General features: G+C 35.9%; 1 protein-coding gene across 5 annotated transcripts in view; it reads right to left on the bottom strand.

Annotated features, from left to right (window-relative positions):
• The window catches only part of LOC101743662 (sodium/potassium-transporting ATPase subunit alpha), a 46,276-nt gene that overhangs the window by 20,504 nt on the left and 579 nt on the right, over positions 1-25,193 (bottom strand). The gene's annotated exons all lie outside the window — the stretch shown is intronic.

Here is a 25,193-nt window from a genome sequence, read left to right as displayed (position 1 = left end):
TGTAGACCAAGTTCTATATCAGAACCGAAAATCGAACACACCGAGTTCATAAATCATAAAATTTGCCTAGACTGAAATACGTCTAGAACAGAAATAGTTTAACCTAGAGATGAACGTGATCCTGGAAATAAACGTAGGTAAATCGATGACGTAAGCCGTTCTGCGTGCGAATCAGATATGCCGAACATAAAGCATACAAAATTATTGTAAACCACTTTCTATGATGCTCTTATCGAATTTAGTCCGTGTAATATCAAAGGAAACCGACGCTCCGAATTTATTTTAAGCCGGTGGTTTGCGGGAAAAGTGACTCGCTACAAAACAACCAAACTCGGAATGTACAATTCTCGACCAAATAATGAAACAAATTAATATATAACAACGATGAAAGTTTTTTTTTGTTTTATAACAGCTAAGAGGCAAACGAGCAAGACGGGTCACCTGATGGTAAGTGATTCACCGCCGCCCACAGTCACCAGCGACGCCAGTGCGTTGCCTACCCTTCAGGTAAGAATATGCTCTTTTCTTGATTAACCCAATGTCGCAGTTGTTGGGGCAAGACCGCTGATGGCGTGTTTTAAGTAGTGAATTTATTTGTTTTTCATTCAAGTCATACACGTTACTATATTTCATACAAACTGCTATAGATACAGAGAATAAGAGAATATGCACAGAAATACTAAATACAAAAGGCGACTGCTATAGATACAGAGAATAAGAGAATATGTACAGAAATATTATATACACAAATACAAAAGGCGACTTCCAAAGCGATCTCCAGTCGAAATAAAACCGATATAAATTTAAAGCGCCACTATACGCGTCTTCTGTTCCAATGTGAGAATCGAGGAACGATAGATAAAATCAATCCGGAATTACCGAGCTTTCAAACAGATAAGTCGATTTAGTTTTTTAGACCGTAAAGGTCGTTACACACAACAGCAAAAATAAACATAAACTTAGAACACGAGATCTGTTCCTCGTTCAATATAATGTTTATTTCTTCTATAAACCAACTCAAAGATAACATAAACGCAAAATGCTGTTTTAAAAGCCGTTCAATAAATACTTTTTTTTTTTTTTGTTAATTCGTGTTGCGTTCTAATTTCAATTTAATCACATGTTTGGTTTTATTAACTTGTGTGAAGATTATAATACGGTCGAGTTTTAATATAAAAAAAATGAGTTCTAGTTTTATCACTTTTTTATTTTCACTCATACCTCTGCGGGAATACCTCGCTGTATTCGATGCATCATTCAAAATAGTTAAATTTTTCACAACATTTCAAATAATATATGTAATTTGTTTTCTGAAAAAAAAAAACCAAATAAATGAACGTTATATAAAATAACCGGAACGTGTTCTTAATCAACGTGACGTGACGTGACTGAAATTTGTATGGTAAATCAGTTATCAGTGAACGCTGTTGACTCAACCTTTGTTCTTGTAGTAAGAGCTTCGAACCGCTTCAAAGAGGATACGTAGGATATACGAGTAACGTACACATTCACACAATCCTATGCAGTGCAGTTACAAAAAATCTCCTACGTTTTGTACTAAATCACTACATAGTGTAAAACAAAGTCGCTTTCTCTGTCCCTATATCCCTATGTATGCTTAAATCTTTAAAACTACGCAACGGATTTTGATGCGGTTTTTTTTAATAGATAGAGTGATTGAGGAGGAAGGTTTATATGTATAATAACATCCATTAAATAGTGGAGAAGTCAATAATAAATTACAGTTTCCGAAGCGTAGCGAGAGCGGGCCGCTAGTAAAACATAAAATGATGTCAGTTTGTAAATGAATAACGTTCAAACATTTTTCGTGATAGAAAGTGTTCTTTTTCTGAATAAAAGCATGTTGAAGTCAATCTGAAACTGGGAGTCGATAGTGTTTACCTCAATTCGTATGCAGTAAAGTCGAGGTAAGACGAGGTCAAAGTGAATAAATTGTCAACTCAATTTCAGATATTAGATTTGCTCACCAGCGATGGTGACTCGCTCGGTCCAACCTTAATTCCATTTACGTTTTCTACTGAGGCGAAATAAATTTAGAAAACGTGTATTTGTTTAGATAAAAAAAAGAGACAATATGAAAAACCCAATGCTCCTTTTACTGGTTTTGCTATTACTGGTGGTAGGACCTCTTGTGAGTCCGCGCGGGTAGGTACCAGCACCCTGCTTATTTCTGCCGTGAAGCAGTAATGCGTTTTGTTTTGAAGGGTGGGGCAGCCGTTGTATCTATACTTGAGACCTTAGAACTTATATCTCAAGGTGGGTGGCGCATTTACATTGTAGATGTCTATGGGCTCGAATAACCACTTAACACCGGGTGGGCTGTGATCTCGTCCACCCATCAAAGCAATAAATAACTTTAATTTCTGTTGTTGCATATTTTTTATGTACACTGCAGTTTTTGTGTAAACGAATTGTATGCACTGATGTAAAAAAGTGTTTTCGTTGTCTTAAAATGTCCTAAAGTATATCTAATCTTGTTAAATGCTTCCACTTTCGTAGCTGAAGGACGAATAATTCAATACATAAATCTGCGGTCGTGCAATATATCGCAAATGGAGAAACCCATAGACCCGATGAAATTGGCATCTAACAAACATCGTCGGGTAGGGGAAAATACTGCGTGACAAAATTTTATGGCAAGTACTTTTTCGCAATCACACTAGGTACATATTTTATAAAATACATACATTCATTATAAACTATATATAAACTATATATATATATATGTATATAAATGAATTGCTGTTCGTTAGTCTCGCTAAAACTCGAGGACGGCGGGACCGATTTGGCTAATTTTGGTCTTGAATTATTTGTGGAAGTCCAGAGAAGGTTTAAAAGGTAAGTAAATATGAAAATGCTCAGAATTAAATAAAAATAACAATTTTGTTTTTCATTTGATGTGTCCCCCCGTCGGACGGATTCCTTTTTTTTTTTTTTTTTTTTATACAAAAGTTTAGGTCTTTTATTTATCGATTGAAGCACTACGAAGTCTGCCGGGTCCGCTAGTGTATTAATAAATCAGACTCGCATTTTTTTTTACTCCATCTTATTTCTCTACTGCGATAAAAAACTATTATGCTTTAACATCTATCGTTTATTTTTCAATATCGAAATTGTTTTATCGATTTATAAGAGTTTTCATGCAGTCAAGACCTTAACGTGCTGCTGAGTAACAAGGCAAATATAAAATATATTTTAGGCCGTCAATGAAAACATCAGTAGTGTAAATGAATTACCTTCTGTAAACTTACGATTCAGGGTCGCCCTTACTTCCAGTTGAATATGTTGAATCATGCCCAGAAACAAGGATGTTTATTTGAATGTATAATAATACAGTCAAAACCGTTTACTGCGACATCGTTTAATACAACATGCCGGTTATAATAACCAAGAACAAAGGTCCCGGCTGAATGCCATATGATCGCCTTATTAAAAATATTGCTTTCTACGACATTGGTAATAACGACATACCTCATAAAACGACCACATTTAACTAATATTTCGGAGAATTAGATCTGTTAGAACGACCGGCTAAGCTGTATTGTAAACAATTTGAATAGGTATCCACATTTGTCATGGCTATTAAAATCAGAAAAGAAAACAATAGGATTTAGTCTTCTAATTCTTAAAAACAACACACGTGCATGCGGTAGAGTCAAGGCCCGCTTCTTCATATCTCTTCAGTTAGTTTGTTACTTATCTATACACAAGACACACCAAAACTTTGTGGAGTTATTCGTGAAACTTTCAAAATGTCGCAAAGAAAAAGAAAACTAATTAATATTGAAGAAAAATCGCGTATTATGTAAATATATTTTTCCAATAATTCCCTATCGATTTATTTGTACTTGCACGATACACATTAAACATCACCGGTTGTTACGACTATCGGTTTTTACGACTGAATATGCGCAGTCCCTTCGATGTCGTTATAACAGATTTTGACTGTATATAATTTTTTGTGACTTACGTTCATAAATTATTATTTAGAAAAACACGCAAAACCACCAATCTTCACTAGATTCTGGAGAGTTCGAGTATATCAGGAAGAAGACTTAAGAACTTACTCATGTCATCAATTTTTATATTCTCTTCTGTCTGTTTGTTCATTTGGTCGAAGAACGCACAATAATGGCTACACTAATTTTTGTGAAACTTTTTTGTTTTAAAGCATACACTTAAAACTGATAATAACAATCGTGAATTTTTGGTGAGTATTCAATTTCAAGTAATTTAAAATATTATAATACAAAATGTAACGGAAAACAGACACATCCAGTATGCTTATATTTTAACGACTCTTACCATCGTAAATAACAAAATTCAATAAAAATGATTTATTTGAAATGTTGAATGCTACAATCATTAACGGGCGGTTTCAACTCAGATTTATCGTGACCGTCAAAATTAAATTGAAATAATACAGATCATGCTTTTACTATACTAACATTGTGTTATGATATATATCTAACAAAAAAAACGCACGGAAATGAAATTTCCAAGAATTCTTACGTTATCTTCTAATATAGAAAACTAATATACGTTAGTTTGTTTGATCGTGTCTTACATGCGTCAATGAACTATATTTCGGATATAGTTCAAACTTTGTTCTTGGTTACTACTCACTTTAGCGGAGGTTTTTGGCATAGCACCGTAGTACTAACAATATATAACTGGTTAATTCAACAACTAGTTATAATCTTTTATAATGCATAGATTTTATTTTATCATCGTCATAATAATTCGAGAACACATATCAAACACGTATTTCATTAGAAAAGTCTGTACACAAATGCGGGATTCGAAGATCGGCATACTCTCATCGCTCGATACGAGACAGCAAGCGTCGTATCCTTTGGGCCATGGTGACTTTTACGCTATCTTATAAACTTTTCACACCCTCTGTCACCACTAGTACAGTGCTAACAATTTTACATTATTTCTTAATCAAAACTAAGGGAATAAATAATTAAAAATCAAGATCAAAGTCCTAGGTGGTATCATAAATTCACACAAGAAAGGTAACAAAAGTGGCAAAAATTGCTCTTAATAAATCCACCATTCTTATACCGCACGTCCACAGTTTTCAGATGAAGATAAATAACATATAAACGATGTGCTAAATACTAAGGTGTTTATAAGTTTTGACCTAGTTACTAGCATGTTAACGTTATAAGGACAGTATAATTATCATACTCTACATAATTTAATTAAGAGAACGACAAGTCTAAGAGAAAATAAAGAAAAAATCAACAAGGTTTAAATATTGAAACAAAATTAATTGCTAGTTTGACCTACACTTGCCAAAAGATCTTGATCGCAGATCCCCGAATATGGTTAGTATGTACCGAGGAACCATCAAAATAAGTTTGAATATAATGGATAAATAAAAATAGTATAAAAAATTTAAGCAAGCTTTAGATTCAGGCGACAAATTAATTATCCAAACCGGACATTAGCTGGACTTTTTTCCTACTTATGCTGATATAGCCTTGAGAGGCGACCCACTGAGAAGATCCGGCGAGAAACTCAGTGGGCTGTATCTATGGGTTAATTTACTCGACCCTTCGTCGCAAGTGACGGGTTCGACGAGGATGGTGACCAATGCTTGTGGTACCTAAAGCACCGTTAATGGATCGCGAGGATCCGTAATAACGTGTTTAAGGCAAAGGCTGGACACACTAAAACTAAACAAAGAAAGATAATGGTGATGAAGTGTTCATGTACACTATAGATAGATAATAAAGATAGATAATAAAGGCAGACTAGGCAGATCGAAAACAAGCGGTAGCTGGTAAAAAATGAACGAGAAAGGCGAGAAATAGAGCAGATGTCAGCAAAGTATCATAGGCTAAGCCCCGTGAGCACGACTAAACGTTCAGTGAAACTAGTATAACCCCCTTGAGGTTACTAGTAGTAGGTAGGCAAAAACACCAATCGAAAGGAATACTAAATGACAATTACTCGGCTTAATGGTCTAAACACTATAAAATAAATGATAACTAAAGTAACGATTAGAGCTCATTAATTTGGAGTTTAATTTATCAGAGTTCAGGTATTTATATTGATTGAAAATACCTAACATTTCAACTGACAATTATATGCGCTAATATGTGAGAATAAATGAAGGAATTATTATTAAATATAATTCAGATAAAACTGGTCCGAACTGGCGCTGTAACGTCGGCTTCGAAGAACTTCCGTCCGCCGATCGGTTCAATGCACCAAAGTTTATTTGACGTTTACATAGAGATTTTATCAGATATTCAGACCAAAAGATTCTTTTACGTAATAATATGTCTAGTATAGAGAAGATAATAACATGCGACCTCAGCCTCAAGCTACTTACCAATTATCGGTACACACTAGCTCCAGTAACCTCACCATATTTCTTTATGTAATTCTGCCCCCTAAATACTGGTGGTGAAGCATAATGTATATAATTCTTTATGGGTTGCATTGCGTTATTTCTACCACGAATCAACCGTGGGTTCCAGTTTGAAATGAAAACTGATCCAATACAAAACTTAGACCTAATTTATGAAGTGAGCGGAAATGTCCATAAGATCGGATTAGTGCTTATCACCAGGTAAAGATATGCAAATTATCTACTAGATTATTCGTGACAATGAATTTAGATGAGCCAGAGAAGCCAGAACAGCTAACTTTTTATAGTATACGTAAATTAAATAATTATTTAATCATGAAACAAGCGAAGACCCAGTCTCATTTATCACACTGTAAAGAATTAACGTAATGAAGAGTTTAAGATTCAGCAGACGCCCGGACAGTGGAAAAGTTTGGCTGAACTCTTTCCTCATTATGGAGTAACGGAAAAATTGCGCGTGGGTATCTCATGAGTGAAATTCGCAGTCCTGGTGACATTATAAAAAATAAAACGCGCATGTATTCAAGTGTCTGTTATTTAATAGGGTATTCAAATACTTTTAATACGGTGTTAATTTTTAGGTTATTCGTGACATAATAGATATAAACACATCATCTAAACGAAAAGTATATGCTAGTCATGATCATGAAACTTTATATGATGAAATGAAAGGTTGTATATTTTCATCCACTTCTAATGGTTTATGTTTTGGGAAAATTGCGGTCCATATGATGGCAATATGGCAATAATATACATAGTATCAGAGATTGGAAATTGAAAGTGGGCTTCGAAACCTTTCAGTGACGAGGCAGCCCATAGAATTTGGATACGTTTCGCCATTAAACGAGAGCTTAGTGTGAACTCGTCAGATGGTTCATGGATCCCTTGAGGTGCTTGCAAACTAACCGGGATTAGAATCAGTTAAGTCGACTAAATAATTATCGTGAGGCCTTTTGATCTTATCAATAAATTCCGCTTATTGAAATATATTTTTTTATTTTATTTTTTGTGACTAAGATGGGTGAACGAGCTCACGGCTTACCTGGTGTTAAGTGGTCACCGGAACCCATAGACATTAAATGCCGCCACCCACCCCCAAACATGAGTTCTAAGTCTCCGTTTTTACAGTATAACGGTTGCCCCGCCGTTCAAACAGAAACGCATTATTGCTTCACGGCAAAAATAGGCAGGGTGGTGGTCCCTATCCGTGCATGTACACAATAGGCCTTACCATCAGTACGGACGCCCTACCACCAGTGTATATTACAAAATACAATTTATTACCTTTCTAATCCAGTTTGCATGAAAATATCTCACAAATAACATCGTAAAAGCAAAACAAGCAAAGAAATCAGATATAGGCAATTTCATTACGCTCAACCACTCTGATTTATATTTGTTCTCGTGTTTCAACACATAGTCACAATGCATATTAATGTGGTCTCGACAAAGATTTTCTCAGTAAACGAGTTTAATGAAAACAGACTACAGAGGCAACAGATCTCATTCTGAATTGCAGATTCAGAAATTTGTACGCAGTTCCAAATCAGATTATTCAAATGCAATTTCGAATTTTGTAAGTTTTTGTAACTTTCCTTTTGATATTCAAGGACTATCTGTTTAAGCTACTCTTGAGTTGTTAGGTCTCCTTCGGAGGCGCTCGGGCAGTTGTTAGCAAATCCCGCCCCTCTTGGCTGAGCCTTTGCTCGCCCACCTGTCCTGGTGAAACTGGAAAGGCCTTCGGGCCACCAGTAAACTTTCAATCATAAAAAAAAAAAAAACTATCTGTTTAATTACAAACACTATCCCAAACACTTCCCTCATACCGTAAGTGTATGTTTGGTTGCTAAAAATAAATTTTTCGACGTTGATTACCGGCCGAGCTTATTCTTACTGGTGTGAAGCCAATTTGGGCCTCGACATTGAAGATATAAACCTATTGGAACGATGGCTAACCTAGTGGGCACACAGCATTCATTTCTTTTAGACATCAGGAGCAATATACAACACACGCAAGTAGCGTGTACTAAATTTGCAAATGTAAAAGTTACGAATTTGTCTCATTCGGTTGATCCCTGTTTAAATATGAAAATACGAAAAATCCTCAATAGTCAGTTAAACACATAAAGCTCTCAAATATCGCTGTCTGAATTCTATCTATTTAATAGTATTACTGAACACTACATAAGCACACTGGAAACATTCCTAGGAATGTATCGCGTAAATTGATTTACTTTAGCACAATGGTATGGGATAAAAGCATTAACAATAGATTGGAAGAGGTTCCATTGTTAACTGCGGAGGCTTTCACGTTAATTAATCCAAACAACCGCTTTTATCCACAGAGGCTTAGTGTATTCCTCATTCTGCACTTCACTTTCTTTATTGTGAAGAAAATATGCTGGACTTGGTAAGTCAGGGAATTTAAGAATTAACAATAATTTACTGGGCTTGATGTCAGAGAATATGAGGATTAAATATAATTTCCATCTGTTTGGCGATTTTCTTTTTTAATTTTTTATGGGCATCGTCGTTTATGGGACCAGCTTGGGGTCCATCTACGGTTACTACAGACACCAAAAGTAAAATTTACTGGACGGCACTGCTTGAGTGATACGCTTATTTCTAGTCTTTTTAGTTTAGTTTTTTATTGTAATGTTGATAAATCAGTTTTTTATATAAACTACTTCAATGTTGACAAACTTTCTGCTATACGGCAGCATCAAGATCTTAGGCCAGCCCATACCTTGGGCCGTGAAGGTCAAGTAACGAGGGGTCATCACATTAAAACATTCCGCGACCAAACCGCGTTCGGTTGTCTCTACCTCATGATCTGCAAGCGAAGTAAATTGTCCCTTCGTAACAAGGTGACACTCTACAAAACTTGCATACGTTAGGCTAACCTATGCAAATGTAGTGTTCGCTCACGCAGCCCTCACCCACATAAATTCTCTCCAAGTTATTCAAATCCCTTTTCTGTAACATAGTTGTCGGAGCACTATGGTATGTAAGGAATATAGATATTCGCGGTGACCTAAATCTAGAACTGATACGTAACTATCTTAAGGAAGCGTCAGAATCCTACTTTGATAAATCGGCGCGACACGATAACCCTCGTGGCGGCCTCTAATTACATAACTGACCCAAACGACGGGACAACGCAAAGCCTCCGTCGTCTTAAGCGTATCTTATCGGATGCTCCCGTTTCACTCTCGGTGCTTTTAATCTCTCCAATCACCGGTCACCGTTTTCGTCGAATTCGTTGAATACGACGAGAGGTCGAAGTGCAATCTAGCCCATAGATACAAGTATCAATGCCGCTGTGTTTATTTCATCAGTTCTTCTCAAGACTGTGTCTCACATCCTAGCCAATGGAAAATTTTGTTTTAACACAGACTAAACAATGTTCAATGACACCTTAATCGAAATAAACTACTTTATTTTTGAATTTCTATTGAATTTGAATGCCATCAAGCTGCCACTTCTCCTACCAATCAAACTTGAACCGGAGTATAATTACTCTTTCTCCAGATAATAACTCTAGAGCAGAAATAAGCAGAGCATTGATATCAATCCGTTCAAACTCATTTAACCGCCGGTCATTAGTATCCAGAACGCAAATTAGCAAGAGTATAGGTTGAGAAAGAAAATAGCGTGAGAAGCATATAGATACTGCGAATGGTAGTAAATATTTTATATTTTTAGTGTATAATCAGAATTTCATCTTTCCTTTGTAATTTTTCGCAAACAAATCGTTGAAGCGATCAGTTCAGCTCGAAGTTTAAAATGATAAATCTTCATCTTATGTGGAGCATTATTCATGCAATCTAAAGACTGGATAGCGGGCACATTGCAGTTAAAGCTGGATAAAATCCGGCCTTTGAACCGATCCGTGGTAATCTGGTACGCCGTGCAAGTGACTCATAGGAAAAGAACAGTTTAGGTTTGTTAATTCAGATTAGCTAAATTATACTATTAGGTATGCGTGTTCTGAAACAAAAAATTTGCCGGGAAGTTCGTTGTGCACCTTTTTGGTTTCGTTGGATTTAGGTTTTAGCTTGGAGAAATTTATGCACTTTCGAATTTGATTTTTCTTTTGTGTTATAATTGAATTAATTTATAATACAATTTTAATTCAAGCAATAGCATAACGTTTCTATTTCTTAAGCATTTACCGAAAGATTAATACAAATTTTAGAATTATTTCTTTATTTACATTCCATTGTACAATTGTGTAATAAAATAACATTAAAATCAAAGTTAAATACATCAGTATCGATCAATGATTTCTTAACTACATATTGAATCCTGGTCATATTTCCCCCCGAATACCATAAAATATTTGTGTGAAAGATAATTTATTGAAACGATCAGGCGTCACTTATCTTACTTTAACGATCCTTATAACGACAAAGTAGATACTTGGATTGTGAAAAGTCCAACAAAATCACATAAAAGATATTTATTCAAAGATCAACATTACTGCTTTTTCTCATGACGACCTCATGACATGGCGTACGAGTCGTTCCCTTTCTCATCGTTCTAAATGGCCACACTATTTTAAGGCTTACCGGAGTCGATAGACAGGCCAATTTAAACGTCACCTTCAGACGTAATGTGAAAGTCTAAATTGTATTTTATAATATAACGGGAGTCCCACTCTGCTGATCGTAATTGCCAATAGCACCAAAGTAAAGACCTATAGAAAAATATACGGGCGCAACACGGCACGCTCTAAAAACTAACTTTGTCAATCTAATAACCCACTAACTATTTCCTTTATGGGTTCACTCTTATCAGAGCGGTCGTGGTGATCATTCAGTAGTATTGCTGTGGGCAGATGTTATGCGCCTCACGAGCACTTCTACCGATTTGTGGTGAGTTTGGTACATTCATGCAAAAAACCGCCAACTACTGACTTGACTTGGTCGGTCCATCGTATGGGCAACCTTACATGCGGTCTGGTGTCTTCTACTTTGCCCTTAACGACAAGGCGTTCTATAGTCATTTCCTCGCCGGGAGATATGTCCAAAGAATGATAGTATGCGCCCATACACGAGCGCCGAAAGACGCTTCTTAATGCCGAGTTATTGCAGAATGGACATATTAGTGCGAAGCAACTAACTACATAGCGTGTCAAATAAACTTCGCCATTTGTGAAAATATAAATATGACTTGTCTCTGTGTTCTTGAAATTGAATTAACATATCAACTTCTCTTTTCTGTGTTTATTGAAATACTAAGAATTTTTACATTCATATGAATACTGCAGTCGACAAGAAAGACATCTAAACAATATGAGTGAGAATACAACTTATCTTGTTCCGTCTATTATAATAATTAAAATCACACGTCGAGTCTTTTTCATGTGGGCATGTAGGTAACTGATTCACTTTTAAAAGCCGCTACGATGTTGACCGGCGCAATATTCGAATTCAAACTTCGACAAATAATATTGAGAATAAAATAAAACATTACACATGTTCCTTTTTTTTTATGATTGAAGGATTACTGGTGGCCCGGAGGCCTTTCCAGTTTCACCAGGACAGGTGGGCGAGCAAAGGCTCAGCCAGGAGGGGTGGGATTTGCTAACAGCTGCCCGAGCGCCTCCGGAGGAGACCTAACAACTCAAGAGTAGCTGCTTCGCGAATGAATCTACTACCGGATCGGAATCGCGAGCTGAAGGCGTCTAGTGCAAAGGTTATTGGATCTGATGGATCCGTAAGGACGTGTACACATGTTCCTATTGTCAAGGGAAATGGTGAAAAGAAAGATCATTAATGTTGTTCATGTTACACCTTCAATAATAAGGTATTTTAATATATTAAATACGTTCCATCTATTTCGTGAAGCTGTGTGAAAATACGAAACCACTCAGGGTTCAAATAGAACGAGAAAATTTAATTTAAAAGCAGCATTCCCTTGTCACGCTATTCCTTGCGAGCGTTTCAACAACAAATTGAATTTTATATCCATCTTTGTGGAAGACGTATATTTCTGGTGTGCTCAATTGTTTGGTATCGGATTAGGATTCGAAATCCGGAATTGTATCTGTCACCGTAAATTACTGATTATGGCAACATCTATTCTCTTTCATTTCTATTATGCCTCCATTATTATAATAATGTTATCAGTGGCCACAATCATACGAAGGTATCCAAATCCACTAGTTCTATTTAGGTCGATTTGGTGTTAAATAGCCTACGATCTGTTTTAGGCCATGGTTTTTATATGAATTACCTTTTAATAAAACATGAACGTATAGAATGTAGCTTGATATATTCGCTTTCGATTAGAACGTACAGTGTTCTACTTCCAACAATCGATTTAGGTTTATAGTCTCCGAGTCTACGAGCACTTGACGTAGTTATGTAACATTCAGCAGTCCTGCCTAATCAATACCAAGACGGCGGCGGGCACACGCTAGCCTGTTCAACTAAGGCCGATGCACAAGGAAAACCTCGGCGAATTTTGTAACCTGTTTAGGTGCAGGTTTTATATTAGCCACGATGGCACAGAAATCATACGCTCCCCATCATAGGGACACCGTCTTTTTTTTATTGCTTTGATGGATGCACGAGCTCACAGCCCACCTCGTGTTAAGTGGTTACTGAAGCCCATAGACATCTACAAGATAAATGCGCCACCCACCTTGAGATATAAGTTCTAAGGTCTCAAGTATAGTTACAACGGCTGCCCCACCCTTCAAACCGAAACGCATTACTGCTTAACGGCAGAAATAGCTGTCTTTATACAATTCATAATACTTCACATTCACATTCTTATGCATCATCCTTACTGAAATCCGTGAATAACGATAATCATAACGCACTGGTTCCGAAGAACTATAAAACTACCCAACTAAAAACAAATGTAATGTTTAAAATCGGATAAAGATCTGTTTCTATTTCACTATTGTGTCTAAGAGACCGATAATTTACCTGATATTCACATAGCTCCAAATTAAAAAGTACCTTTCTTTATAAAATAATAGTGAATTATGTAACACGTGTTTATAGGAAGAGGAGAATAAGAAACAATATAAAAAATTCATAGTTCCCGGGAGAGCTTTGCGGTGGAAAACGCGTATTACGTTTCGTGTTTTTCGGCGATTATTTCATTTCCTTACACCGCAGGTAGTGTTGTAATAATAAATTTATATGGAACACGTACGTTTCATGGCCAAGGGCTTTCGTGATGAAAATTTTCCGTCGTATTTAATTGGCAGTAAGTCTAATAGGTCAGTTATAACAACGCTATCGATCGTTCCAGTTTTGCTAAAAACTAGCATAGGTACCTAATATATAAACCTCGATACTTTGTCTTTTGTTTGGTCAAATACTCGAAATAACGAGGTTCTCATATTTGTTCGTACAGGGGTACTGATGTAATCCTCTAAGGGACAAAGTCAAATAAAACGGACTACAGAGGATAGTGTGTCAATGACAAACACGTGTACTACTTGAGATAGTCTGGCCACACAAGTGTATTAAAGTTTTCTTGGTTTTATCCTTGTAATGAAACATATAAAAAACTAACAAGTAAGAAATAAACCTTTTTTTTTGTTTTGAGTTTTATAGTGATATTTTGAGCATAATACTCTCAATGTACGTCGTACAGTAGATGTCTAGGGAATCGTTATAATATTAATGCTAACGGTAAGCAGCGGCTTGGCTCTGCCCCTGGCATTGCTGAAGTCCATGGGCGACGGTAACCACACATCATCAGGTGGGCCGTATGCTCGTCTGCCTACGAGGGCAATAAAAAAATAAAAATAAAAAAATAGGACGACATTTCGAAATGTGTCTGGAAGTGTATAACCAATATCTACAGCTTCAGAATAATTGTAATTTTTGAATAAGTCAGATTTGTTGCTGAACCTCCATGGGCGATAGTATGCGGGTTTTGCGGAGCGTCCATTGCGTAGACAATTGGATTAAGAGCTAATCCAATACTATGGGTGGTATGGGAGACTTGTGTCGCAATTACCGCGATATTGATGGCAGTATAGCGTTCGTACGAGACTCCACATACGTTACTAGTGCATCAACCATCACCACTGTTTGAGCAACCATATAAGTCATCAGGTTTTATACGTAAGCAGTCAGCATGAAATGAATGGCACATCGAAGGGATATCGATATCGAGGAAATCATACACCGGATACAAATATTTGTGATAACCTACGAAACCTAACATTGTATTAGATTACATTAGGATACTTTATGGGTTCGGAAGTCACCCCTTTAATGCAGCACAAATTACGCCTAATTAAAAATACTAGAGGTCCCGCAGTAGTCGAAATTCGACTATAATTAATTGGAATTGTAAGATTGTACACTAATAAGATTGTATTCTATAATCACAAATTTCGCCAAGACTACACTATAAAAAATATATAACAAAGACAAACAATATTTAATCTCAATTTGACAACAGACGTCAAGAACAAAAGTTTTACAATAGTATGCATGCGTGTGTGCGTCAAATACATGGTATGTAGTGTATGTAATGTTTTCTTTATTGATTTAATGTATCTTTTATGCATTATTTAAAAAAATATTAGCATTGTGCACTTCTTCTCTATATTCTCTATAAGTGTGCAAAATTTCATACTCCTCCGTCCGCGAAAATTTCGTAAAAAGGGATACAAAGTTTTTCCTTCACGTATTAATATATAGATTACGAGTATAACATTATAACCTTATTTATTATTACCGAAAGTCAATTATGACTATACCACAATCTGTTTCTACGGAGTTCATAAACTTCAATCCGATATCGATTTTATCAGTCGAATCATGTTCGGCAAGCGCGTCTTATTGTTGATTTACATTTAAATTGTACACTCCGAGGGGCTGAAAATGACATCGTGCCAATATTTCAGACCTTAAAACAGGGCCGGAAACTTAGATTGGCCGAGAGTGTTTTTTTTTCTTCTTTTTAACGAAGTAATAAAAAGTACATTAAATATACTACTACATTTGACAAACTAGTATGTAAGAGTTGTAATATTTTCCGAACATTGGTATTTAGGTATACTTTAACTATTTATATACTGATATTTTATTTAATAATACGCTTTGTAGAACCAACTATAATATTTAGTTATTTAAAAATAGAGCTTTACGTTTTATTCACTGAAATTCAGTTATATGATTTTAGCGCACCACTATTATTTACAAAATCCATCCATGTAAACTATGAGGAAATTATTGGTGTCATTTAATGTTGTAAAATTAACTAATTATCAATAAGTCACTGTCACTATAATTATAATAAACTTTACGCGTCAATATCATAATTGATTCGCAACAAAGTAACATTCATTATTTTGCAATTTACAAACAACAACAAAATGGTTTATTACTTTTATTTCACCTGAAGCGCAAATCTATTACTAGAATTCTAATTATCATCGTCCACAAACAAGTTAATAAGAAACTTCGCGATTCTGTGGACGCTCCCTCGTTGAAATTAATCGGGAAAGTGAATCGCCCTTCGGAGGCTTAATTAGTTCCGTTCGCGTGATGACGCATTCTATTCTCGTAAACAATACCCTAATTGACGAAAGCTTTAATGACGGGCAGATAATAATGAAAAAATATAGAGCAGACGAAAAGCCATTCTATCTGGTTATATAATATGTTCTCATGAAGTACATTACGAACTGAGTAAATGCATTACAAATTGTACATTACATTTAGAAAAAAAAAAACAATGAGTGTAGATAATCTCTCGCGAAAATATTACGCACTGTAAGCTTAGTTTAGGTATTTTCTGGTGGGTTGAGATCATTTCGTGACAATCTATTCAAAAAAGGCAATTTATAAGTTAAAAAATAATAAGATACCCTTCCGTTATATAATAAGGCAACTGAATTTCAGTGTTATTCTGCTTCTGACAAATGCCAAGACCAATTTACCTCTGACCTTTGAACTTAATACAGATATAACGAACGAGAACATAACCCGGGTAGGCATGTGTGTCCCTTATTTCGAATAGGTAGGGATTTCATAAGTGTCTTACAATCTCAAGTCAGTGTTTTGTAAAATAATATAGATTAGTCGAAAGTGAACACCAGTTACGGCGGGATTATAAATCAGCAAAATCATTTAAAGGGTAGAAATTCTAGAAATGCTATCTAATGTATTGATTTAATTAATTAGGATAAAAGATTAATGAGAAAGAATGAAAATTAAAACAATGGTTTTAAAGAGTCCTAACAGTCCGCCTGGCAACGGATTTCGACTAACTAACACTGTGCGAAGCTACTGCTTTTTAATTATTGATAAACCGAATCAATCTGAAGATTTCTGTTACAGAAATAATAAATTTATAACAATACCATGCGTGTACATTATATTCCAAAAACAGTTTTAGAAGTTTGGTGTAAAGAATATCTCAAACAATTAATAATAGACTGGTTGAAAAATAATATAAATATGAAACTAATCAAACCACTCTATTATCAAGATTGCCAGACTGAGTATTGTAGTGAAGTACGCCAATGGATAGTATTTCTCAGTTCGATATTTTAAGGTTAGTTCTGTTTATTGACCCAATTCACTACGCAGGCTAATTCCAGTGTGCAATAACACTAAATTTTTATGAACACATCCACGAAATTGAATCAGTGTTTGTTTGAGCGGTACTAAGTCTTCACAGCCAATTTGTTTAATTATTAATTAATCTACTCAGTCTACATAATTCCCGGGCGGCTACAGAGACTGAATTTCACAAAATTTCATTATTGAGTTATGTTTAGACCATTCCCATTAGAAGCTTATTTTTACCGCGTTTTGAATTTAGTTCTGTTCACCTAATGGTCAGGGGTACAATTTCGGAACAGATTTACTGGTGGTAGTACCTCTTGTGAGTCCGCGCGGGTAGGTACCACCACCCTGTCTATTTCTGCCGTGAAGCAGTAATGCGTTTCGGTTTGAAGGGTGGGGCAGCCGTTGTAACTGTACTTGAGATCTTAGAACTTATATCTCAAGGTGGGTGGCGCATTTACGTTGTAGATGTCTATGGGCTCCAGTAACCACTTAATACCAGGTGGGCTGTGAGCTCGACCACCCAAAAAAGCAATAATAAAATTTTTTAATTAATTACCTAATAAACTTTAAGATAATACTTTCAAATTTCTCACGTGGCTCAGAACTAGATAACATAGAAAACGGGGAGAAAGAAGTTTCATTAATGCTTAAGGATTAGTGTCCGTATTTAATATAATTGATTTGGAACATAAATCAACTACCATAGAGTAACCTACTACAAGCTTTAACTAACAACATTTTTCACTAGAAACTAGTGTAAAACTTAATGTTGTCCTCATTTTACCAAGTAAAACCAATATGTAGTAAATCAGAGTGGATATTGGAAGTTTGCGTTTGCCGGCTGAACAATGTAACTAAAGTACCTACTTCCCACCTCCGTTGTAGTAGCATAATGTGTAACAAACAATAAGTATGTAAAAAGTGCACTTAATAAAGTCTTCACTTTACAAATGTACATTTCATTACCAACGCTACTAACGTATGTTATGGGAGGCATCATGCCAAAGCAATTTTCATAGTAATCAAGTCTATCCGAATATGTATCAGACGATACAAGTGTACGACCTCTTTGTACTATTACTATTTCCTAGTCATACTAAAAGTATTGTCAATTTTTTTTTACTATAACTTGGTGTGACGAGTTTCTTTTTATGTTGCCTAAAGGAAACCGCTGACAGAAATAAAGTTAGGTGATTTCGTTTTTAATTGAAAAGTTTAAAAATCCAGAACAATCGATTCGATGTTAATTGGAGCTGTTAAAGTCGTACCCAGACTATCAACTAGTTACCAAATTTGGAACAAGTTCAAATTCCGCAGACATATTATATCTAGCTATGACAACGGACGCATAAACAGAAATCGGCAACACTCGGCGCCAGTGCATCTAAGTTATAAAACATGGCGTCGAGACTGGGAACGATCGATGGCGACCTCTTTACCGACCAATGCACCAAGCCGAATGCCCGGGCAAATCGACTCCACGCTAGCTAGAAAGCATCCTATGTATAATAAATTCGCTTTAAACTCCCGTTTGTCTTACGTAATTGGCTATTTCATGTAAAAAATTCTATGAAAGTTTTAATTTCAAATTGGAATATATCCAATGTGTTCTAATACGAATATTCTGTACTTTTCATACATATAATATCATATTCAGTATTCATACACAATCAAATAACAAATCATGAATATTGTTAGGAAAGAACATTGCCCGAGTAAATTGTTCCTTTTGCGTACATACAAGACTATAACCCGCGTGGCGTTGAGCCATTACTGAAGTCCATAGACAAAATAGCATTTAAATATGCTTCAAATACAAAGCAACGAGAAAGCCATTTTATTTTCCATTGTTTTACAAGAAAACGTAGTTTTCATGATCCAATATTTTATCTATGTAAATGTTCAATACGAAGGCAAAAATGTTGGAAGAGCTGTCTTTTTACAAAGTAAGAACAACGGATATTGCTCGGAAACAAAACATAAACGTAAAAGCGAGGAGATTCTATGACCCATTTTTATATAGAAAATGTCAGTTTAATATAAAGATGAGATTGTTTTAGTACCACATTACCTTAAAAATATTGTTTATACATAGCTCTAAAGTTATATACAGTTTTCCGTGTTACCACTTTTATTAATATACATAATACACTCGTAGTTACGTTGTCATTTAAATTGCTTCAATCACTATACATTGCTATCAAAACCAAAGAGATAGCGTGTCTACGAGAAATCAATACCCAACACCAAGTGTAGGGAATCGAGAATCTATACCAATTAAATTAGTATGAATTTCATAAAGGAAACTCGTAATCCTGATATTTCTGTAAATTATAAAAATGGAAAGTTCAAATCATTTTGATTGACATTCGACAATTAATTCATAACAATTTCAAATCAGAGTTTCGCAGTATCATATCTCTACTCTACTTTTTCATAGTAACTGCTGCGAACATTAGTGGTTGTATAATATTGAAGACTTCATGACGTTCTGTAAGTAGAATATAACGTGCTTCACCCGTCCCAATATCGCCTCATTTCCTTCGAAGTGGCCTTCGTAACCCTACAAAATATTATTTGTCGTCAGGTAGCTTATCTTGTCGAAAGGCACGCGCAATGACGCAACTTATTACTTCGCCTCCTCCAATTCTACATATACAACAGCAAAATTTATAGGTATTATAGGTTGCGTGGTAACAACGGAGGTATCAAGTTACATAAGGTACGCAAGCTGGTGCTTTTTCATAAAAGAACTGAAGTACAGTTTTAGGACGAAAAAATAAAGCTAAAGTTTCTTCATTCGGTGGCTATGCGGATTTTTGTAATGTCGTTCTAGATTGTATCGTAACATTTTTGCAGTCATTAAATTATGTAATTAGTTCATGCTATTTGTAAATAAAATAATTCAGTTATGATGGCAAGTCGTATAAAAGACGTAATCAGGAATAGTCGTTTTTTTTTTTAACTTTTGCTTTACATTTTCTTATATTTTTTTTTGTATTACGGAGTTAAAGGTTTTTTAAATTCGTCACGTCTGTTTGCCCGTACGCCATGGTTCCTTAACTAACAAGCGAACTCGTTTTCCCATTAACAATACATGTGTGGATTTTCAAAAATGAATTACAAGTATACAGGTATTCTTTTACTTTTTCAATGATTGCAAATAAAAGCTTTGGTAAAGTATGGTGAAGTAAAAAGCAACATTTTGATTTTATAAAATAAACTTTATAATTTTAAACTATCGATATTTGTATTTCGACAATATTTGCTACTTTGGAATGAACAACTGTGGTATTACATTAATAAAGAATTTGAATGGTTTTATTGTAGTATCCGTTGCGGTATGTATACAAAGTTGTTTGGAAAAAAAAGGAAAGCGCTTGCGTAAAATTATCAAAAAAGTATATATAAAATTATTTGAATTTCTAAGTAAGAGTTTCCACGTGTTTGCAAAATTTGACATATTTTTATTAAGTAAACACACACAGCGGCATCTCATCACTTTATTTTTCTATAAACATTATAATAGTAACATTATTTAAATTAGAGACCAAACTCTGAGAGAAAAAGAACTAACCGTCTACTGTTTCCTCGGGCGCTAACGAGGTGGTCGCTTCAACGGCGTAATTAAAAAGCTTCAAAAGATAGCTCTCCGGCTGACGTTTAGACGATCCTGAATAATTTCCCCATTAAAAGGGTGTTACACAACATCTATGTTCGCCACCCACGACAGTGCAAGAGTTACGCACACGCTCTCATTCCCGACATCCTGCGGGATGTGCGGTCATTTGCGTCAATGGCCATGAGGACCTTAGCCTCACTATTACTTAAACGTGTAGACGATCTCTCAGACGACCCCGACTAAGATTTATGGCACTTGTCATAACAATGGTCGCGTTACTGCAAATGGTTGGAAAACTCTAACGAAATAAAACGTCCGAAGCCCAGTACTAAATGTAAACTTGAATTAATTCGATGAAGTGTCAGACTAGATGAGACCTAAGAGAGATAAAACTCAAAGCGAATCCGCCGTATTTAACTGACAAGATTTATTATTTGCAAATTAAAAAGAATAAGTCTTTTCGGGGCAACTTACGTAATCGTCACACGTTGAATAGAGTTGTGGCTCTGTGAGAGTGACGCTGAAAATCGGACCATTAAGTGTATTCATTCATTTGTAGTATAATAATGTAGTATGGGTGCGGAAGGTCGCTTCTGTTCATTCAATTGGTTCAAATTATGGTTCAATTTACATTACTTTATTAGTAATGTGTCGGATATTTTCCGATCTGCTATTGAATTGTTTAAAAATAATTATTGGGACACGGGACAGAACGAGGCTAGGCCGCACACGTTGGTAATTCTGTTTGTTTGCTTAGACGACTTTTATTACAATGCAGATAACACTTTAAATGCAAATTAAAGTCGTCCTAGTCTAAAAGATAAGCAAGCGCCTTGTGTGCTCGTATCAATCGATGCGAATATGGCAGAGTTCAAATACCGCAGACGGGTACCGATTTCTCTAATGGGATACCATGTATTCGACTTCACGCATGAAAGAATAACAATTCGGGCTGGATGATGTTGCAAGCTCGCACCGGTAAGTTCCACCATCCCCGTCTTATTTTTACCACGAAGCAATCACGCGTTTCGATTTAAAGAGTGGGTCAACCATTATACAATACAATTAAGTTTTCGACCTCACGTCTCACGGTGGGTGATGCCATTAATGTTACTATATCTATGGGTTCCGGTAAATACTCAATACAAAAAAAAACTGTCAGGGTGAGTGGCGAGATAAGCCGACAGGTGGACAGTGGGCCAGCCTGCCCATAAACTCAAATAAAAACATCATTTATTTAATCTGTCTGTCATAAAACTTATGTATCTTAAGTGATCGCAGTTGCCCACGGATGTACGTAACCTTGGTTGGTGATGATCGCGTCTTGGAGCGCGTGCGTCCTTTGACATAAATGCGGATGCGTTCAATTTGCGAGACGACCACTATCGAACCGCACTAAACACAGTGCAAGGTCTACATTACTGTACTTTACGAATTATATTAGCGAAACTCCCGAATTTTATATAAAACTAGCTGACCCGGCAGACATCGTAGTGCCTCAATCGATAAATAAAAGACCTAAACTTTTGTATAAGATAAACTTAAAACAAACAAAAGGAATCCGTCCAACGGGGGAGACATCAAAGGAAAAACAAAATCTAATATAATTTCAAGCATTTTCAAATTTATCTACCTTTTAAACCTCCTCTGGACTTCCACAAATAATTCAACACTAAAATTAGTCAAATCGGTCCAGCGGTTCTCGAGTTTTAGCGAGACTAACGAACAGCAATTCATTTTTATATATAAAGAAGATAGAAGAAGAAGAAGGTAGATGAATGTTTCAATGAAAAGAACAAATCGAATTCTATTCAATCTTTTAACTACTAAACTATAAAAGTAAGCGCAAATATCATATCTACGCAGTTTTATATAAATTTACAAGTCAATCATAACAATTTTAAGTGATAGGTCCTCCTTGTTACAAGTACCGGAAACAAACATATGGAACAAAACAAATATACTCACCCATTCCTTAATTCCAAAATATATTTAAAAAAAATTATCAACTTCGAATGAGTGTTGAACCCGAAACTTAATGGCGCAATAGCCAAAGCCGCCTTCTTTTCATATTCATAATTAGCCTATAATCCCTGACATGTCAAGTTTTTTATATATTTCCCTCTTATTTTTCTGACATTTCAAAAATGAAAACACTTCAATTTTTTATTGCCTTTGTAGGCAGACAAGCGTTCGGCCCACCTGATGGTGAGTGGTTACCGTCGCCCATGGACTTCGGCAATGTCAGGGGCAGAGCCAAGCCACTCCCTACCTTTTAATAATCTCTACAATCCTCGTTTGAAGAAAGACATGTCATAGCGCTCGGAAAACACCGTGGAGGGGAGCTCATTCCAAAGCCGGGTGTTACGTGGCAAAGAAGATCTCTGGAAATGCACTGTGGATGACCGCAGTGGCTCCAGGTAGTATGGATGGTCTCTACTCCGGTGACGGGCGCTGCGTTGGTAAAAACGAAATGATGGAATCATCTCCAACAATTCCTCGTAGCTATCCCCATGGAACATACGGTACAAAATACAGAGGAAACAGAAGTCCCTCCGCAGACTCAGAAGTTCCAAGCGATCCGAGAGAATGGGATTATCGACAATTCGAATGGCTGTCTTTTGTATGGAGTCAAATGAAAGTATCTGGTATTTGGAAGCCCCAGCCCAGAGGTAGGAGCAGTATTCCTCGCGAGGCCGGATCTGTGCTTTATAGAGCACAAGTCTTTGTCGAGGCGTGAAGTACCGCTTCGCTCTGTTGAGGACTCCGAGCATTTTTGACGCCAACTTAGCTTTGCCCTTCAAATGACGCTGATATTGGACATCGCTCGAAATAACGACCCCAAGTATGCCAATACTCTCGGTAGGTTGCAGGGAAACTCCTTTGAATTGCAAGACCATGCCAAAGGGGTCCTTCTTAGCAGTGAATGCCCTATTACACATAGACTATTCCAAATAAAAATTATTAAGCTTGTTAGTGTCAAAAGCTACTTAGAAACAAGTCGGTTGATAAACAGGAAAATGATACTAATTTGTGCTTGGCCATTTATATGGAAGTAGATATCATAGTTTTATGTAGAATGCTCTAAAGCAGTAGACAATCTTTTAGTTGTTTCAAAAAGTAACTCTTTATTTTGCTGAAATCAAGGCTTGACGTTTTGCGAGTTTAGCATGGCCCACAAGACATGATCGAAACTTGTGTCTGAAGTAGTGGAATATATAGTCAACAGTATGTAGTCATTGTCTTTGGCATGTACCACCTGATTCTAGAATAAAATTCCTTTTTTTTTTTATTGCTTAGATTGATGGACGATCTCACAGCCCACCTTGTATGAAGTGGTTACTGGAGCCCATAGACATCTACAGCATGCCGTAAATACCGCCACCCACCTCGAGATATAAGTTCTAAGGTATAGTTACAACGGCTACCCCACCCTTCGAACCGAAACGCATTACTGCTTCACAGCGGAAATAGGCAGGGTGGTGGTACCTACCCGTGCGGACTCCCAAAAGGTCCTATCACCAGTGATTATGCAAATTATAATTTTGCGGGTTTGATTTTTATTACACGATGTTATTCCTTCACCGTGGAAGTCAATCGTGAACATTTGTTGAGTACGTATTTCATTAGAAAAATTGGTACCCGCCTGCGGGATTAGAACACTGGTGCATCGCTAAATACGAATGCACCTGACGTCTTATCCTTTAGGCCACGACGACAACATCCTATCCCTCTCCTATATCCTCTATCCTATTCCCCTACATTTGCTCACCATAAGAAGTGTGAGGTTTAAAGGAGTAATTTTCCATAGGCAGTGACTGTGCAATGGTAATCAGTTACTATCATATGAGCCATTAGTTCTTCTGACTAATGTACTAATTAAGAAAAAAAATCTTGACTACATCAACTTTCATTTTATCATCATCATCATCAGCCTCAAGTCGTCCACTGCTGAACATAGGCCTCTCCAAATCCACACAACTGAACCTGATTTTCAGCTTTACCCATCCACCTCTTGCCCACAACTCTTCGAAGGTCTTTAGACCACCTAGACATGCAGTGTCCCACTTTATTTTATACTGTTGAAACCAAGTGAGCTGACATTATATAATATCCACTCAGATGAAAATTTTTCCTTTTGATAATATGACATTAAATAATATTTCCCAAATATCTTACAATATTACGTAATGGGATGTATTGCAAGTAAATATTTTCTTAATATAAATTGCAGTATCTATATTATTAATTATATATATTCTATTCTAGAGGGCATAGAATGCTTAAGTAAATAAATATATTTTAAATATATTTCATAATTCAATTTTATCTAAAAAAAACTATTAAAAAAGTTGTAAAACACACTATGAGAATAATTTTGAATAGATACCAATATGAGAAATGTGAATATAATCATGTGAAATGTTCTCAGTATGCTGAAGAGTCTCATTACAAGCTTCCATTGATTATAATTCTTTTTTTAAAGAAACAAGAAAATGTTTCATTCAACTAGAGTTAAAGTTTTTTTTGTTCACTATCATGTGCTGTCCGTACAGTATTTTATGTTTATTGCTATTTAGTCTTAAATGAGATATTAAGATAT

Source organism: Bombyx mori, chromosome 25, assembly GCF_030269925.1.
Source record: "Bombyx mori chromosome 25, ASM3026992v2".
NCBI classification, from domain to species: domain Eukaryota; kingdom Metazoa; phylum Arthropoda; class Insecta; order Lepidoptera; family Bombycidae; genus Bombyx; species Bombyx mori.
The sequence above is the reverse complement of the archived record's forward strand: the minus strand, read 5'-3'. Positions and strand labels throughout refer to the sequence as shown.